This window comes from Osmerus mordax, chromosome 10 (assembly GCF_038355195.1).
Source record: "Osmerus mordax isolate fOsmMor3 chromosome 10, fOsmMor3.pri, whole genome shotgun sequence".
Lineage (NCBI taxonomy): Eukaryota > Metazoa > Chordata > Actinopteri > Osmeriformes > Osmeridae > Osmerus > Osmerus mordax.
This window is the reverse complement of record NC_090059.1, coordinates 4,943,301-4,964,741: the sequence shown is the minus strand read 5'-3', so window position 1 is coordinate 4,964,741 and position 21,441 is coordinate 4,943,301.

Below are 21,441 nucleotides of genomic sequence, written 5' to 3'. Positions count from 1 at the left end.
TACTGACAAGATTTTGCCATTACATTCTGTTTTTGAGACTTTCATTTTTTTTATTGCTTTAAAGTGCTTTTCAGCTCCTGAACAGCGTTTTTCAATGCATTTGAACTGTAAATCATCTAATCCAAACTACTGACAAGATTTTGCCATTACATTCTGTTTTGCTTGTTTTGCAGTGCTTAGATTTCAGCCTAAAACAGGCCACACTGACTCAAATCAGCTGTAAATCATCTAATCCAAACTACTGACAAGATTATGCCATTACATTCTGTTTTAGAGACTTTCATTTCGTTATTGCTTTAAAGTGCTTTTCAGCTCCTGAATAGCGTTTTCAATGCCTTTACAATGTTTGGAATTGTACTAGTTCACTCCAATAACAGTGCTTGGATTTCAACTAAGGCCACACTGACTCAAATCAACTGTAAATCGTCTAATCCAAACTACTGACAAGATTTTGCCATTACATTCTGTTTTTGAGACTTTCATTTTTTTTATTGCTTTAAAGTGCTTTTCAGCTCCTGAACAGCGTTTTTCAATGCATTTGAACTGTAAATCATCTAATCCAAACTACTGGCAAGATTTAGCCATTAGATTCTGTTTTGCTTGTTTTGCAGTGCTTAGATTTCAGCCTAAAACAGGCCACACTGACTCAAATCAACTGTAAATCATCTAATCCAAACTACTGACAAGATTTTGCCATTACATTCTGTTTTAGAGACTTTCATTTCGTTATTGCTTTAAAGTGTTTTTCAGCTCCTGAATAGCGTTTTCAATGCCTTTACAATGTTTGGAATTGTACTAGTTCACTCCAATAACAGTGCTTGGATTTCAACTAAGGCCACACTGACTCAAATCAACTATAAATCGTCTAATCCAAACTACTGACAAGATTTTGCCATTACATTCTGTTTTTGAGACTTTCATTTCTTTATTGCTTTAAAGTGCTTTTCAGATCCTGAACAGCTATTTTCAATGCATTTCAACTGTAAATCATCTAATCCAAACTACTGGCAAGATTTAGCCATTAGATTCTGTTTTGCTTGTTTTGCAGTGCTTAGATTTCAGCCTAAAACAGGCCACACTGACTCAAATCAACTGTAAATCATCTAATCCAAACTACTGACAAGATTATGCCATGACATTCTGTTTTAGAGACTTTCATTTCGTTATTACTTTAAAGTGCTTTTCAGCTCCTGAATAGCGTTTTCAATGCCTTTACAATGTTTGGAATTGTACTAGTTCACTCTAATAATAGTGCTTGGATTTTCAGCTAAGGCCACACTGACTCAAATCAACTGTAAATCGTCTAATCCAAACTACTGACAAGATGTAGACATTACATTCTGTGTTTGAGACTTTCATTTTTTTATTGCTTTAAAGTGCTTTTCAGCTCCTGAACAGCGTTATTCAATGCATTTGAACTGTAAATCATCTAATCCAATCTACTGACAAGATTTATCCATTAGATTCTGTTTTGCTTGTTTTTCAGTGCTTAGATTTCAGCCTAAAACAGGCCACACTGACTCAAATCAACTGTAAATCATATAATCCAAACTACTGACAAGATTTTGCCATTACATTCTGTTTTAGAGACTTTCATTTCGTTATTGCTTTAAAGTGCTTTTCAGCTCCTGAATAGCGTTTTCAATGCCTTTACAATGTTTTGAATTGTACTAGTTCACTCCAATAACAGTGCTTGGATTTCAACTAAGGCCACACTGACTCAAATCAATTGTAAATCGTCTAATCCAAACTACTGACAAGATTTTGCCATTACATTCTGTTTTTGAGACTTTCATTTTTTTATTGCTTTAAAGTGCTTTTCAGATCCTGAACAGCGTTTTTCAATGCATTTGAACTGTAAATCATCTAATCCAAACGACTGACAAGATTTTGCCATTACATTCTGTTTTGCTTGTTTTGCAGTGCTTAGATTTCAGCCTAAAACAGGCCACACTGACTCAAATCAACTGTAAATCATCTAATCCAAACTACTGACAAGATTATGCCATTACATTCTGTTTTTAGAGACTTTCATTTCGTTATTGCTTTAAAGTGCTTTTCAGATCCTGAACAGCGTTTTTCAATGCATTTGAATTGTAAATCATCTAATCCAAACTACTGGCAAGATTTAGCCATTAGATTCTGTTTTGCTTGTTTTGCAGTGCTTAGATTTCAGCCTAAAACAGGCCACACTGACTCAAATCAACTGTAAATCATCTAATCCAAACTACTGACAAGATTTTGCCATTACATTCTGTTTTAGAGACTTTCATTTCGTTATTGCTTTAAAGTGCTTTTCAGCTCCTGAACAGCGTTATTCAATGCATTTGAACTGTAAATCATCTAATCCAATCTACTGACAAGATTTATCCATTAGATTCTGTTTTGCTTGTTTTGCAGTGCTTAGATTTCAGCCTAAAACAGGCCACACTGACTCAAATCAACTGTAAATCATCTAATCCAAACTACTGACAAGATTTTGCCATTACATTCTGTTTTAGAGACTTTCATTTAGTTATTGCTTTAAAATGCTTTTCAGCTCCTGAATAGCGTTTTCAATGCCTTTACAATGTTTGGAATTGTACTAGTTCACTCCAATAACAGTGCTTGGATTTCAACTAAGGCCACACTGACTCAAATCAATTGTAAATCGTCTAATCCAAACTACTGACAAGATTTTGCCATTACATTCTGATTTTGAGACTTTCATTTTTTTATTGCTTTAAAGTGCTTTTCAGATCCTGAACAGCGTTTTTCAATGCATTTGAACTGTAAATCATCTAATCCAAACTACTGGCAAGATTTAGCCATTAGATTCTGTTTTGCTTGTTTTGCAGTGCTTAGATTTCAGCCTAAAACAGGCCACACTGACTCAAATCAACTGTAAATCATCTAATCCAAACTACTGACAAGATTTTGCCATTACATTCTGTTTTAGAGACTTTCATTTTATTATTACTTTAAAGTGCTTTTCAGCTCCTGAATAGCGTTTTCAATGCCTTTACAATGTTTGGAATTGTACTAGTTCACTCTAATAATAGTGCTTGGATTTTCAGCTAAGGCCACACTGACTCAAATCAACTGTAAATCGTCTAATCCAAACTACTGACAAGATGTAGACATTACATTCTGTGTTTGAGACTTTCATTTTTTTATTGCTTTAAAGTGCTTTTCAGCTCCTGAACAGCTATTTTCAATGCATTTGAACTGTAAATCATCGAATCCAATCTACTGACAAGATTTATCCATTAGATTCTGTTTTGCTTGTTTTGCAGTGCTTAGATTTCAGCCTAAAACAGGCCACACTGACTCAAATCAACTGTAAATCATCTAATACAAACTACTGACAAGATTTTGCCATTACATTCTGTTTTAGGGACTTTCATTTCGTTATTGCTTTAAAGTGCTTTTCAGCTCCTGAATAGCGTTTTAAATGCCTTTACAATGTTTGGAATTGTTCTAGTTCACTCTAATAATAGTGCTTGGATTTTTAGCTAAGGCCACACTGACTCAAATCAACTTTTCAGCTCTTGAATAGCGTTTTCAATGCCTTTACAATGTTTTGAATTGTACTAGTTCACTCCAATAACAGTGCTTGGATTTCAACTAAGGCCACACTGACTCAAATCAACTGTAAATCGTCTAATCCAAACTACTGACAAGATTTTGCCATTACATTCTGTTTTTGAGACTTTCATTTTTTTATTGCTTTAAAGTGCTTTTCAGATCCTGAACATCGTTTTTCAATGCATTTGAACTGTAAATCATCTAATCCAAACTACTGGCAAGATTTAGCGATTAGATTCTGTTTAGCTTGTTTTGCAGTGCTTAGATTTCAGCCTAAAACAGGCCACACTGACTCAAATCAACTGTAAATCATCTAATCCAAACTACTGACAAGATTATGCCATTACATTCTGTTTTAGAGACTTTCAATTCGTTATTGCTTTAAAGTGCTTTTCAGCTCCTGAATAGCGTTTTCAATGCCTTTACAATGTTTGGAATTGTACTAGTTCACTCCAATAACAGTGCTTGGATTTCAACTAAGGCCACACTGACTCAAATCAATTGTAAATCGTCTAATCCAAACTACTGACAAGATTTTGCCATTACATTCTGATTTTGAGACTTTCATTTTTTTTATTGCTTTAAAGTGCTTTTCAGATCCTGAACAGCGTTTTTCAATGCATTTGAACTGTAAATCATCTAATCCAAACTACTGGCAAGATTTAGCCATTAGATTCTGTTTTGCTTGTTTTGCAGTGCTTAGATTTCAGCCTAAAACAGGCCACACTGACTCAAATCAACTGTAAATCATCTAATCCAAACTACTGACAAGATTTTGCCATTACATTCTGTTTTAGAGACTTTCATTTTATTATTACTTTAAAGTGCTTTTCAGCTCCTGAATAGCGTTTTCAATGCCTTTACAATGTTTGGAATTGTACTAGTTCACTCTAATAATAGTGCTTGGATTTTCAGCTAAGGCCACACTGACTCAAATCAACTGTAAATCGTCTAATCCAAACTACTGACAAGATGTAGACATTACATTCTGTGTTTGAGACTTTCATTTTTTTATTGCTTTAAAGTGCTTTTCAGCTCCTGAACAGCTATTTTCAATGCATTTGAACTGTAAATCATCGAATCCAATCTACTGACAAGATTTATCCATTAGATTCTGTTTTGCTTGTTTTGCAGTGCTTAGATTTCAGCCTAAAACAGGCCACACTGACTCAAATCAACTGTAAATCATCTAATACAAACTACTGACAAGATTTTGCCATTACATTCTGTTTTAGGGACTTTCATTTCGTTATTGCTTTAAAGTGCTTTTCAGCTCCTGAATAGCGTTTTAAATGCCTTTACAATGTTTGGAATTGTTCTAGTTCACTCTAATAATAGTGCTTGGATTTTTAGCTAAGGCCACACTGACTCAAATCAACTTTTCAGCTCTTGAATAGCGTTTTCAATGCCTTTACAATGTTTTGAATTGTACTAGTTCACTCCAATAACAGTGCTTGGATTTCAACTAAGGCCACACTGACTCAAATCAACTGTAAATCGTCTAATCCAAACTACTGACAAGATTTTGCCATTACATTCTGTTTTTGAGACTTTCATTTTTTTATTGCTTTAAAGTGCTTTTCAGATCCTGAACATCGTTTTTCAATGCATTTGAACTGTAAATCATCTAATCCAAACTACTGGCAAGATTTAGCGATTAGATTCTGTTTAGCTTGTTTTGCAGTGCTTAGATTTCAGCCTAAAACAGGCCACACTGACTCAAATCAACTGTAAATCATCTAATCCAAACTACTGACAAGATTATGCCATTACATTCTGTTTTAGAGACTTTCAATTCGTTATTGCTTTAAAGTGCTTTTCAGCTCCTGAATAGCGTTTTCAATGCCTTTACAATGTTTGGAATTGTACTAGTTCACTCTAATAATAGTGCTTGGATTTTCAGCTAAGGCCACACTGACTCAAATCAACTGTAAATCGTCTAATCCAAACTACTGACAAGATGTAGACATTACATTCTGTTTTTGAGACTTTCATTTTTTTTATTGCTTTAAAGTGCTTTTCAGCTCCTGAACAGCGGTTTTCAATGCATTTGAACTGTAAATCATCTAATCCAAACTACTGACAAGATTTTGCCATTACATTATGTTTTGCTTTTTTTGCAGTGCTTAGATTTCAGCCTAAAACAGGCCACACTGACTCAAATCAACTGTAAATCATCTAATCCAAACTACTGACAAGATTATGCCATTACATTCTGTTTTAGAGACTTTCATTTCGTTATTGCTTTAAAGTGCTTTTCAGATCCTGAACAGCGTTTTTCAATGCATTTGAACTGTAAATCATCTAATCCAAACTACTGGCAAGATTTAGCCATTACATTCTGTTTTGCTTGTTTTGCAGTGCTTAGATTTCAGCCTAAAACAGGCCACACTGACTCAAATCAGCTGTAAATCATCTAATCCAAACTACTGACAAGATTATGCCATTACATTCTGTTTTAGAGACTTTCATTTCGTTATTGCTTTAAAGTGCTTTTCAGCTCCTGAATAGCGTTTTCAATGCCTTTACAATGTTTGGAATTGTACTAGTTCACTCCAATAACAGTGCTTGGATTTCAACTAAGGCCACACTGACTCAAATCAATTGTAAATCGTCTAATCCAAACTACTGACAAGATTTTGCCATTACATTCTGATTTTGAGACTTTCATTTTTTTTATTGCTTTAAAGTGCTTTTCAGATCCTGAACAGCGTTTTTCAATGCATTTGAACTGTAAATCATCTAATCCAAACTACTGGCAAGATTTAGCCATTAGATTCTGTTTTGCTTGTTTTGCAGTGCTTAGATTTCAGCCTAAAACAGGCCACACTGACTCAAATCAACTGTAAATCATCTAATCCAAACTACTGACAAGATTTTGCCATTACATTCTGTTTTAGAGACTTTCATTTCGTTATTGCTTTAAAGTGTTTTTCAGCTCCTGAATAGCGTTTTCAATGCCTTTACAATGTTTGGAATTGTACTAGTTCACTCCAATAACAGAGCTTGGATTTCAACTAAGGCCACACTGACTCAAATCAACTGTAAATCGTCTAATCCAAACTACTGACAAGATTTTGCCATTACATTCTGTTTTTGAGACTTTCATTTCTTTATTGCTTTAAAGTGCTTTTCAGATCCTGAACAGCTATTTTCAATGCATTTCAACTGTAAATCATCTAATCCAAACTACTGGCAAGATTTAGCCATTAGATTCTGTTTTGCTTGTTTTGCAGTGCTTAGATTTCAGCCTAAAACAGGCCACACTGACTCAAATCAACTGTAAATCATCTAATCCAAACTACTGACAAGATTTTGCCATTACATTCTGTTTTTGAGACTTTCATGTTTTTATTGCTTTAAAGTGCTTTTCAGATCCTGAACATCGTTTTTCAATGCATTTACAATGTTTGGAATTGTACTAGTTCACTCCAATAACAGTGCTTGGATTTCAACTAAGGCCACACTGACTCAAATCAACTGTAAATCGTCTAATCCAAACTACTGACAAGATTATGCCATTACATTCTGTTTTAGAGACTTTCAATTTGTTATTGCTTTAAAGTGCTTTTCAGCTCCTGAATAGCGTTTTGAATGCCTTTACAATGTTTGGAATTGTACTAGTTCACTCCAATAACAGTGCTTGGATTTTCAGCTAAGGCCACACTGACTCAAATCAACTGTAAATCGTCTAATCCAAACTACTGACAAGATGTAGACATTACATTCTGTGTTTGAGACTTTCATTTTTTTATTGCTTTAAAGTGCTTTTCAGCTCCTGAACAGCGTTATTCAATGCATTTGAACTGTAAATCATCTAATCCAATCTACTGACAAGATTTATCCATTAGATTCTGTTTTGCTTGTTTTGCAGTGCTTAGATTTCAGCCTAAAACAGGCCACACTGACTCAAATCAACTGTAAATCATCTAATCCAAACTACTGACAAGATTTTGCCATTACATTCTGTTTTAGAGACTTTCATTTCGTTATTGCCTTAAAGTGCTTTTCAGCTCCTGAATAGCGTTTTCAATGCCTTTACAATGTTTGGAATTGTACTAGTTCACTCCAATAACAGTGCTTGGATTTCAACTAAGGCCACACTGACTCAAATCAACTGTAAATCGTCTAATCCAAACTACTGACAAGATTTTGCCATTACATTCTGATTTTGAGACTTTCATTTTTTTATTGCTTTAAAGTGCTTTTCAGATCCTGAACAGCGTTATTCAATGCATTTGAACTGTAAATCATCTAATCCAATCCACTGACAAGATTTATCCATTAGATTCTGTTTTGCTTGTTTTGCAGTGCTTAGATTTCAGCCTAAAACAGGCCACACTGACTCAAATCAACTGTAAATCATCTAATCCAAACTACTGACAAGATTTTGCCATTACATTCTGTTTTAGAGACTTTCATTTCGTTATTGCTTTAAAGTGCTTTTCAGCTCCTGAATAGCGTTTTAAATGCCTTTACAATGTTTGGAATTGTACTAGTTCACTCTAATAATAGTGCTTGGATTTTTAGCTAAGGCCACACTGACTCAAATCAACTTTTCAGCTCCTGAATAGCGTTTTCAATGCCTTTACAATGTTTTGAATTGTACTAGTTCACTCCAATAACAGTGCTTGGATTTCAACTAAGGCCACACTGACTCAAATCAACTGTAAATCGTCTAATCCAAACTACTGACAAGATTTTGCCATTACATTCTGTTTTTGAGACTTTCATTTTTTTATTGCTTTAAAGTGCTTTTCAGATCCTGAACATCGTTTTTCAATGCATTTGAACTGTAAATCATCTAATCCAAACTACTGGCAAGATTTAGCGATTAGATTCTGTTTAGCTTGTTTTGCAGTGCTTAGATTTCATCCTAAAACAGGCCACACTGACTCAAATCAACTGTAAATCATCTAATCCAAACTACTGACAAGATTATGCCATGACATTCTGTTTTAGAGACTTTCAATTCGTTATTGCTTTAAAGTGCTTTTCAGCTCCTGAATAGCGTTTTCAATGCCTTTACAATGTTTGGAATTGTACTAGTTCACTCTAATAATAGTGCTTGGATTTTCAGCTAAGGCCACACTGACTCAAATCAACTGTAAATCGTCTAATCCAAACTACTGACAAGATGTAGACATTACATTCTGTTTTTGAGACTTTCATTTTTTTTATTGCTTTAAAGTGCTTTTCAGCTCCTGAACAGCGTTTTTCAATGCATTTGAACTGTAAATCATCTAATCCAAACTACTGACAAGATTTTGCCATTACATTATGTTTTGCTTTTTTTGCAGTGCTTAGATTTCAGCCTAAAACAGGCCACACTGACTCAAATCAACTGTAAATCATCTAATCCAAACTACTGACAAGATTATGCCATTACATTCTGTTTTAGAGACTTTCATTTCGTTATTGCTTTAAAGTGCTTTTCAGATCCTGAACAGCGTTTTTCAATGCATTTGAACTGTAAATCATCTAATCCAAACTACTGGCAAGATTTAGCCATTACATTCTGTTTTAGAGACTTTCAATTCGTTATTGCTTTAAAGTGCTTTTCAGCTCCTGAATAGCGTTTTCAATGCCTTTACAATGTTTGGAATTGTACTAGTTCACTCCAATAACAGTGCTTGGATTTCAACTAAGGCCACACTGACTCAAATCAACTGTAAATCGTCTAATCCAAACTACTGACAAGATTTTGCCATTACATTCTGTTTTTGAGACTTTCATTTTTTTTATTGCTTTAAAGTGCTTTTCAGCTCCTGAACAGCGTTTTTCAATGCATTTGAACTGTAAATCATCTAATCCAAACTACTGGCAAGATTTAGCCATTAGATTCTGTTTTGCTTGTTTTGCAGTGCTTAGATTTCAGCCTAAAACAGGCCACACTGACTCAAATCAACTGTAAATCATCTAATCCAAACTACTGACAAGATTATGCCATGACATTCTGTTTTAGAGACTTTCATTTCGTTATTACTTTAAAGTGCTTTTCAGCTCCTGAATAGCGTTTTAAATGCCTTTACAATGTTTTGAATTGTACTAGTTCACTCCAATAACAGTGCTTGGATTTCAACTAAGGCCACACTGACTCAAATCAATTGTAAATCGTCTAATCCAAACTACTGACAAGATTTTGCCATTACATTCTGTTTTTGAGACTTTCATTTTTTTATTGCTTTAAAGTGCTTTTCAGATCCTGAACAGCGTTTTTCAATGCATTTGAACTGTAAATCATCTAATCCAAACGACTGACAAGATTTTGCCATTACATTCTGTTTTGCTTGTTTTGCAGTGCTTAGATTTCAGCCTAAAACAGGCCACACTGACTCAAATCAACTGTAAATCATCTAATCCAAACTACTGACAAGATTATGCCATTACATTCTGTTTTTAGAGACTTTCATTTCGTTATTGCTTTAAAGTGCTTTTCAGATCCTGAACAGCGTTTTTCAATGCATTTGAATTGTAAATCATCTAATCCAAACTACTGGCAAGATTTAGCCATTAGATTCTGTTTTGCTTGTTTTGCAGTGCTTAGATTTCAGCCTAAAACAGGCCACACTGACTCAAATCAACTGTAAATCATCTAATCCAAACTACTGACAAGATTTAGCCATTACATTCTGTTTTAGAGACTTTCATTTCGTTATTGCTTTAAAGTGCTTTTCAGCTCCTGAACAGCGTTATTCAATGCATTTGAACTGTAAATCATCTAATCCAATCTACTGACAAGATTTATCCATTAGATTCTGTTTTGCTTGTTTTGCAGTGCTTAGATTTCAGCCTAAAACAGGCCACACTGACTCAAATCAACTGTAAATCATCTAATCCAAACTACTGACAAGATTTTGCCATTACATTCTGTTTTAGAGACTTTCATTTAGTTATTGCTTTAAAATGCTTTTCAGCTCCTGAATAGCGTTTTCAATGCCTTTACAATGTTTGGAATTGTACTAGTTCACTCCAATAACAGTGCTTGGATTTCAACTAAGGCCACACTGACTCAAATCAACTGTAAATCGTCTAATCCAAACTACTGACAAGATTTTGCCATTACATTCTGTTTTTGAGACTTTCATTTTTTTATTGCTTTAAAGTGCTTTTCAGATCCTGAACATCGTTTTTCAATGCATTTGAACTGTAAATCATCTAATCCAAACTACTGGCAAGATTTAGCGATTAGATTCTGTTTAGCTTGTTTTGCAGTGCTTAGATTTCAGCCTAAAACAGGCCACACTGACTCAAATCAACTGTAAATCATCTAATCCAAACTACTGACAAGATTATGCCATTACATTCTGTTTTAGAAACTTTCAATTCGTTATTGCTTTAAAGTGCTTTTCAGCTCCTGAATAGCGTTTTCAATGCATTTGAACTGTAAATCATCTAATCCAAACTACTGGCAAGATTTAGCCATTAGATTCTGTTTTGCATGTTTTGCAGTGCTTAGATTTCAGCCTAAAACAGGCCACACTGACTCAAATCAACTGTAAATCATCTAATCAAAACTACTGACAAGATTTTGCCATTACATTCTGTTTTAGAGACTTTCATTTCGTTATTACTTTAAAGTGCTTTTCAGCTCCTGAATAGCGTTTTCAATGCCTTTACAATGTTTGGAATTGTACTAGTTCACTCTAATAATAGTGCTTGGATTTTCAGCTAAGGCCACACTGACTCAAATCAACTGTAAATCGTCTAATCCAAACTACTGACAAGATGTAGACATTACATTCTGTGTTTGAGACTTTCATTTTTTTGTTGCTTAAAAGTGCTTTTCAGCTCCTGAACAGCGTTATTCAATGCATTTGAACTGTAAATCATCTAATCCAATCTACTGACAAGATTTATCCATTAGATTCTGTTTTGCTTGTTTTGCAGTGCTTAGATTTCAGCCTAAAACAGGCCACACTGACTCAAATCAACTGTAAATCATCTAATCCAAACTACTGACAAGATTTTGCCATTACATTCTGTTTTAGAGACTTTCATTTCGTTATTGCCTTAAAGTGCTTTTCAGCTCCTGAATAGCGTTTTCAATGCCTTTACAATGTTTGGAATTGTACTAGTTCACTCCAATAACAGTGCTTGGATTTCAACTAAGGCCACACTGACTCAAATCAACTGTAAATCGTCTAATCCAAACTACTGACAAGATTTTGCCATTACATTCTGATTTTGAGACTTTCATTTTTTTATTGCTTTAAAGTGCTTTTCAGATCCTGAACAGCGTTATTCAATGCATTTGAACTGTAAATCATCTAATCCAATCCACTGACAAGATTTTGCCATTACATTCTGTTTTGCTTGTTTTGCAGTGCTTAGATTTCAGCCTAAAACAGGCCACACTGACTCAAATCAACTGTAAATCATCTAATCCAAACTACTGACAAGATTATGCCATTACATTCTGTTTTTAGAGACTTTCATTTCGTTATTGCTTTAAAGTGCTTTTCAGATCCTGAACAGCGTTTTTCAATGCATTTGAATTGTAAATCATCTAATCCAAACTACTGGCAAGATTTAGCCATTAGATTCTGTTTTGCTTGTTTTGCAGTGCTTAGATTTCAGCCTAAAACAGGCCACACTGACTCAAATCAACTGTAAATCATCTAATCCAAACTACTGACAAGATTTAGCCATTACATTCTGTTTTAGAGACTTTCATTTCGTTATTGCTTTAAAGTGCTTTTCAGCTCCTGAACAGCGTTATTCAATGCATTTGAACTGTAAATCATCTAATCCAATCTACTGACAAGATTTATCCATTAGATTCTGTTTTGCTTGTTTTGCAGTGCTTAGATTTCAGCCTAAAACAGGCCACACTGACTCAAATCAACTGTAAATCATCTAATCCAAACTACTGACAAGATTTTGCCATTACATTCTGTTTTAGAGACTTTCATTTAGTTATTGCTTTAAAATGCTTTTCAGCTCCTGAATAGCGTTTTCAATGCCTTTACAATGTTTGGAATTGTACTAGTTCACTCCAATAACAGTGCTTGGATTTCAACTAAGGCCACACTGACTCAAATCAACTGTAAATCGTCTAATCCAAACTACTGACAAGATTTTGCCATTACATTCTGTTTTTGAGACTTTCATTTTTTTATTGCTTTAAAGTGCTTTTCAGATCCTGAACATCGTTTTTCAATGCATTTGAACTGTAAATCATCTAATCCAAACTACTGGCAAGATTTAGCGATTAGATTCTGTTTAGCTTGTTTTGCAGTGCTTAGATTTCAGCCTAAAACAGGCCACACTGACTCAAATCAACTGTAAATCATCTAATCCAAACTACTGACAAGATTATGCCATTACATTCTGTTTTAGAAACTTTCAATTCGTTATTGCTTTAAAGTGCTTTTCAGCTCCTGAATAGCGTTTTCAATGCATTTGAACTGTAAATCATCTAATCCAAACTACTGGCAAGATTTAGCCATTAGATTCTGTTTTGCATGTTTTGCAGTGCTTAGATTTCAGCCTAAAACAGGCCACACTGACTCAAATCAACTGTAAATCATCTAATCAAAACTACTGACAAGATTTTGCCATTACATTCTGTTTTAGAGACTTTCATTTCGTTATTACTTTAAAGTGCTTTTCAGCTCCTGAATAGCGTTTTCAATGCCTTTACAATGTTTGGAATTGTACTAGTTCACTCTAATAATAGTGCTTGGATTTTCAGCTAAGGCCACACTGACTCAAATCAACTGTAAATCGTCTAATCCAAACTACTGACAAGATGTAGACATTACATTCTGTGTTTGAGACTTTCATTTTTTTGTTGCTTAAAAGTGCTTTTCAGCTCCTGAACAGCGTTATTCAATGCATTTGAACTGTAAATCATCTAATCCAATCTACTGACAAGATTTATCCATTAGATTCTGTTTTGCTTGTTTTGCAGTGCTTAGATTTCAGCCTAAAACAGGCCACACTGACTCAAATCAACTGTAAATCATCTAATCCAAACTACTGACAAGATTTTGCCATTACATTCTGTTTTAGAGACTTTCATTTCGTTATTGCCTTAAAGTGCTTTTCAGCTCCTGAATAGCGTTTTCAATGCCTTTACAATGTTTGGAATTGTACTAGTTCACTCCAATAACAGTGCTTGGATTTCAACTAAGGCCACACTGACTCAAATCAACTGTAAATCGTCTAATCCAAACTACTGACAAGATTTTGCCATTACATTCTGATTTTGAGACTTTCATTTTTTTATTGCTTTAAAGTGCTTTTCAGATCCTGAACAGCGTTATTCAATGCATTTGAACTGTAAATCATCTAATCCAATCCACTGACAAGATTTATCCATTAGATTCTGTTTTGCTTGTTTTGCAGTGCTTAGATTTCAGCCTAAAACAGGCCACACTGACTCAAATCAACTGTAAATCATCTAATCCAAACTACTGACAAGATTTTGCCATTACATTCTGTTTTAGAGACTTTCATTTCGTTATTGCTTTAAAGTGCTTTTCAGCTCCTGAATAGCGTTTTAAATGCCTTTACAATGTTTGGAATTGTACTAGTTCACTCTAATAATAGTGCTTGGATTTTTAGCTAAGGCCACACTGACTCAAATCAACTGTAAATCGTCTAATCCAAACTACTGACAAGATTTTGCCATTACATTCTGTTTTTGAGACTTTCATTTTTTTTATTGCTTTAAAGTGCTTTTCAGCTCCTGAACAGCGTTTTTCAATGCATTTGAACTGTAAATCATCTAATCCAAACTACTGACAAGATTTTGCCATTACATTCTGTTTTGCTTGTTTTGCAGTGCTTAGATTTCAGCCTAAAACAGGCCACACTGACTCAAATCAGCTGTAAATCATCTAATCCAAACTACTGACAAGATTATGCCATTACATTCTGTTTTAGAGACTTTCATTTCGTTATTGCTTTAAAGTGCTTTTCAGCTCCTGAATAGCGTTTTCAATGCCTTTACAATGTTTGGAATTGTACTAGTTCACTCCAATAACAGTGCTTGGATTTCAACTAAGGCCACACTGACTCAAATCAATTGTAAATCGTCTAATCCAAACTACTGACAAGATTTTGCCATTACATTCTGATTTTGAGACTTTCATTTTTTTTATTGCTTTAAAGTGCTTTTCAGCTCCTGAACAGCGTTTTTCAATGCATTTGAACTGTAAATCATCTAATCCAAACTACTGACAAGATTTTGCCATTACATTATGTTTTGCTTTTTTTGCAGTGCTTAGATTTCAGCCTAAAACAGGCCACACTGACTCAAATCAACTGTAAATCATCTAATCCAAACTACTGACAAGATTATGCCATTACATTCTGTTTTAGAGACTTTCATTTCGTTATTGCTTTAAAGTGCTTTTCAGATCCTGAACAGCGTTTTTCAATGCATTTGAACTGTAAATCATCTAATCCAAACTACTGGCAAGATTTAGCCATTACATTCTGTTTTAGAGACTTTCAATTCGTTATTGCTTTAAAGTGCTTTTCAGCTCCTGAATAGCGTTTTCAATGCCTTTACAATGTTTGGAATTGTACTAGTTCAATCTAATAATAGTGCTTGGATTTTCAGCTAAGGCCACACTGACTCAAATCAACTGTAAATCATCTAATCCAAACTACTGACAAGATTATGCCATTACATTCTGTTTTAGAGACTTTCATTTCGTTATTGCTTTAAAGTGCTTTTCAGATCCTGAACAGCGTTTTTCAATGCATTTGAACTGTAAATCATCTAATCCAAACTACTGGCAAGATTTAGCCATTAGATTCTGTTTTGCTTGTTTTGCAGTGCTTAGATTTCAGCCTAAAACAGGCCACACTGACTCAAATCAACTGTAAATCATCTAATCCAAACTACTGACAAGATTTTGCCATTACATTCTGTTTTAGAGACTTTCATTTCATTATTGCTTTACAGTGCTTTTCAGCTCCTGAACAGCGTTATTCAATGCATTTGAACTGTAAATCATCTAATCCAATATACTGACAAGATTTATCCATTAGATTCTGTTTTGCTTGTTTTGCAGTGCTTAGATTTCATCCTAAAACAGGCCACACTGACTCAAATCAACTGTAAATCATCTAATCCAAACTACTGACAAGATTTTGCCATTACATTCTGTTTTTGAGACTTTCATTTTTTTATTGCTTTAAAGTGCTTTTCAGATCCTGAACATCGTTTTTCAATGCATTTACAATGTTTGGAATTGTACTAGTTCACTCCAATAACAGTGCTTGGATTTCAACTAAGGCCACACTGACTCAAATCAACTGTAAATCGTCTAATCCAAACTACTGACAAGATTTTGCCATTACATTCTGTTTTTGAGACTTTCATTTTTTTTATTGCTTTAAAGTGCTTTTCAGCTCCTGAACAGCGTTTTTCAATGCATTTGAACTGTAAATCATCTAATCCAAACTACTGACAAGATTTTGCCATTACATTCTGTTTTGCTTGTTTTGCAGTGCTTAGATTTCAGCCTAAAACAGGCCACACTGACTCAAATCAGCTGTAAATCATCTAATCCAAACTACTGACAAGATTATGCCATTACATTCTGTTTTAGAGACTTTCATTTCGTTATTGCTTTAAAGTGCTTTTCAGCTCCTGAATAGCGTTTTCAATGCCTTTACAATGTTTGGAATTGTACTAGTTCACTCCAATAACAGTGCTTGGATTTCAACTAAGGCCACACTGACTCAAATCAATTGTAAATCGTCTAATCCAAACTACTGACAAGATTTTGCCATTACATTCTGATTTTGAGACTTTCATTTTTTTTATTGCTTTAAAGTGCTTTTCAGATCCTGAACAGCGTTTTTCAATGCATTTGAACTGTAAATCATCTAATCCAAACTACTGGCAAGATTTAGCCATTAGATTCTGTTTTGCTTGTTTTGCAGTGCTTAGATTTCAGCCTAAAACAGGCCACACTGACTCAAATCAACTGTAAATCATCTAATCCAAACTACTGACAAGATTTTGCCATTACATTCTGTTTTAGAGATTTTCATTTCGTTATTGCTTTAAAGTGTTTTTCAGCTCCTGAATAGCGTTTTCAATGCCTTTACAATGTTTGGAATTGTACTAGTTCACTCCAATAACAGTGCTTGGATTTCAACTAAGGCCACACTGACTCAAATCAACTGTAAATCGTCTAATCCAAACTACTGACAAGATTTTGCCATTACATTCTGTTTTTGAGACTTTCATTTCTTTATTGCTTTAAAGTGCTTTTCAGATCCTGAACAGCTATTTTCAATGCATTTCAACTGTAAATCATCTAATCCAAACTACTGGCAAGATTTAGCCATTAGATTCTGTTTTGCTTGTTTTGCAGTGCTTAGATTTCAGCCTAAAACAGGCCACACTGACTCAAATCAACTGTAAATCATCTAATCCAAACTACTGACAAGATTTTGCCATTACATTCTGTTTTTGAGACTTTCATGTTTTTATTGCTTTAAAGTGCTTTTCAGATCCTGAACATCGTTTTTCAATGCATTTACAATGTTTGGAATTGTACTAGTTCACTCCAATAACAGTGCTTGGATTTCAACTAAGGCCACACTGACTCAAATCAACTGTAAATCGTCTAATCCAAACTACTGACAAGATTATGCCATTACATTCTGTTTTAGAGACTTTCAATTCGTTATTGCTTTAAAGTGCTTTTCAGCTCCTGAATAGCGTTTTGAATGCCTTTACAATGTTTGGAATTGTACTAGTTCACTCCAATAACAGTGCTTGGATTTTCAGCTAAGGCCACACTGACTCAAATCAACTGTAAATCATCTAATCCAAACTACTGACAAGATTATGCCATTACATTCTGTTTTAGAGACTTTCATTTCGTTATTGCTTTAAAGTGCTTTTCAGATCCTGAACAGCGTTTTTCAATGCATTTGACCTGTAAATCATCTAATCCAAACTACTGGCAAGATTTAGCCATTACATTCTGTTTTAGAGACTTTCAATTCGTTATTGCTTTAAAGTGCTTTTCAGCTCCTGAATAGCGTTTTCAATGCCTTTACAATGTTTGGAATTGTACTAGTTCACTCTAATAATAGTGCTTGGATTTTCAGCTAAGGCCACACTGACTCAAATCAACTGTAAATCATCTAATCCAAACTACTGACAAGATTATGCCATTACATTCTGTTTTAGAGACTTTCATTTCGTTATTGCTTTAAAGTGCTTTTCAGATCCTGAACAGCGTTTTTCAATGCATTTGAACTGTAAATCATCTAATCCAAACTACTGGCAAGATTTAGCCATTAGATTCTGTTTTGCTTGTTTTGCAGTGCTTAGATTTCAGCCTAAAACAGGCCACACTGACTCAAATCAACTGTAAATCATCTAATCCAAACTACTGACAAGATTTTGCCATTACATTCTGTTTTAGAGACTTTCATTTCATTATTGCTTTAAAGTGCTTTTCAGCTCCTGAACAGCGTTATTCAATGCATTTGAACTGTAAATCATCTAATCCAATATACTGACAAGATTTATCCATTAGATTCTGTTTTGCTTGTTTTGCAGTGCTTAGATTTCAGCCTAAAACAGGCCACACTGACTCAAATCAACTGTAAATCATCTAATCCAAACTACTGACAAGATTTTGCCATTACATTCTGTTTTTGAGACTTTCATTTTTTTATTGCTTTAAAGTGCTTTTCAGATCCTGAACATCGTTTTTCAATGCATTTACAATGTTTGGAATTGTACTAGTTCACTCCAATAACAGTGCTTGGATTTCAACTAAGGCCACACTGACTCAAATCAACTGTAAATCGTCTAATCCAAACTACTGACAAGATTTTGCCATTACATTCTGTTTTTGAGACTTTCATTTTTTTTATTGCTTTAAAGTGCTTTTCAGCTCCTGAACAGCGTTTTTCAATGCATTTGAACTGTAAATCATCTAATCCAAACTACTGACAAGATTTTGCCATTACATTCTGTTTTGCTTGTTTTGCAGTGCTTAGATTTCAGCCTAAAACAGGCCACACTGACTCAAATCAGCTGTAAATCATCTAATCCAAACTACTGACAAGATTATGCCATTACATTCTGTTTTAGAGACTTTCATTTCGTTATTGCTTTAAAGTGCTTTTCAGCTCCTGAATAGCGTTTTCAATGCCTTTACAATGTTTGGAATTGTACTAGTTCACTCCAATAACAGTGCTTGGATTTCAACTAAGGCCACACTAACTCAAATCAACTGTAAATCGTCTAATCCAAACTACTGACAAGATGTAGACATTACATTCTGTTTTTGAGACTTTCATTTTTTTATTGCTTGAAAGTGCTTTTCAGCTCCTGAAAAGCGTTATTCAATGCATTTGAACTGTAAATCATCTAATCCAAACTACTGACAAGATTTTGCCATTACATTCGGTTTTTGAGACTTTCATTTCTTTATTGCTTTAAAGTGCTTTTCAGATCCTGAACAGCGTTTTTCAATGCATTTGAACTGTAAATCATCTAATCCAAACTACTGGCAAGATTTTGCCATTACATTCTGTTTTGCTTGTTTTGCAGTGCTTAGATTTCAACCTAAAACAGGCCACACTGACTCAAATCAACTGTAAATCATCTAATCCAAACTACTGACAAGATTATGCCATTACATTCTGTTTTAGAGACTTTCATTTCGTTATTGCTTTAAAGTGCTTTTCAGCTCCTGAATAGCGTTTTAAATGCCTTTACAATGTTTGGAATTGTACTAGTTCACTCTAATAATAGTGCTTGGATTTTCAGCTAAGGCCACACTGACTCAAACCAACTGTAAATCGTCTAATCCAAACTACTGACAAGATGTAGACATTACATTCTGTTTTTGAGACTTTAATTTTTTTATTGCTTTAAAGTGCTTTTCAGCTCCTGAACAGCGTTTTTCAATGCATTTGAACTGTAAATCATCTAATCCAAACTACTGACAAGATTTTGCCATTACATTCTGTTTTGCTTGTTTTGCAGTGCTTAGATTTCAGCCTAAAACAGGCCACACTGACTCAAATCAACTGTAAATCATCTAATCCAAACTACTGACAAGATTATGCCATTACATTCTGTTTTAGAGACTTTCATTTCGTTATTGCTTTAAAGTGCTTTTCAGTTCCTGAATAGCGTTTTAAATGCCTTTACAATGTTTGGAATTGTACTAGTTCACTCCAATAACAGTGCTTGGATTTCAACTAAGGCCACACTGACTCAAATCAACTGTAAATCGTCTAATCCAAACTACTGACAAGATGTAGACATTACATTCTGTTTTTGAGACTTTCATTTTTTTATTGCTTGAAAGTGCTTTTCAGATCCTGAACAGCTTTTTTCAATGCATTTGAACTGTAAATCATCTAATCCAAACTACTGGCAAGATTTAGCCATTAGATTCTGTTTTGCTTGTTTTGCAGTGCTTAGATTTCAGCCTAAGACAGGCCACACTGACTCAAATCAACTGTAAATCGTCTAATTCAAACTACTGACAAGATGTAGACATTACATTCTGTTTTTGAGACTTTCATTTTTTTATTGCTTGAAAGTGCTTTTCAGATCCTGAACAGCTTTTTTCAATGCATTTGAACTGTAAATCATCTAATCCAAACTACTGGCAAGATCTAGACATTAGATTCTGTTTTGCTTGTTTTGCAGTGCTTAGATTTCAGCCTAAGACAGGCCACACTGACTCAAATCAACTGTAAATCATCTAATCTAAACTACTGACAAGATTATGCCATTACATTCTGTTTTAGAGACTTTCATTTCGTTATTGCTTTAAAGTGCTTTTCAGCTCCTGAATAGCGTTTTCAATGCCTTTACAATGTTTGGAATTGTACTAGTTCACTCTAATAATAGTGCTTGGATTTTCAGCTAAGGCCACACTGACTCAAATCAACTGTAAATCGTCTAATCCAAACTACTGACAAGATGTAGACATTACATTCTGTTTTTGAGACTTTCATTTTTTTATTGCTTTAAAGTGCTTTTCAGCTCCTGAACAGCGTTTTTCAATGCATTTGAACTGTAAATCATCTAATCCAAACTACTGACAAGATTTTGCCATTACATTCTGTTTTGCTTGTTTTGCAGTGCTTAGATTTCAGCCTAAAACAGGCCACACTGACTCAAATCAACTGTAAATCATCTAATCCAAACTACTGACAAGATTTTGCCATTACATTCTGTTTTTGAGACTTTAATTTTTTTATTGCTTTAAAGTGCTTTTCAGATCCTGAACAGCGTTTTTCAATGCATTTGAACTGTAAATCATCTAATCCAAACTACTGGCAAGATTTAGCGATTAGATTCTGTTTAGCTTGTTTTGCAGTGCTTAGATTTCAGCCTAAAACAGGCCACACTGACTCAAATCAACTGTAAATCATATAATCCAAACTACTGACAAGATTATGCCATTACATTCTGTTTTAGAGACTTTCAATTCGTTATTGCTTTAAAGTGCTTTTCAGCTCCTGAATAGCGTTTTCAATGCCTTTACAATGTTTGGAATTGTACTAGTTCACTCCAATAACAGTGCTTGGATTTCAACTAAGGCCACACTGACTCAAATCAATTGTAAATCGTCTAATCCAAACTACTGACAAGATTTTGCCATTACATTCTGATTTTGAGACTTTCATTTTTTTATTGCTTTAAAGTGCTTTTCAGCTCCTGAACAGCGTTATTCAATGCATTTGAACTGTAAATCATCTAATCCAAACTACTGGCAAGATTTAGCGATTAGATTCTGTTTAGCTTGTTTTGCAGTGCTTAGATTTCAGCCTAAAACAGGCCACACTGACTCAAATCAACTGTAAATCATCTAATCCAAACTACTGACAAGATTATGCCATTACATTCTGTTT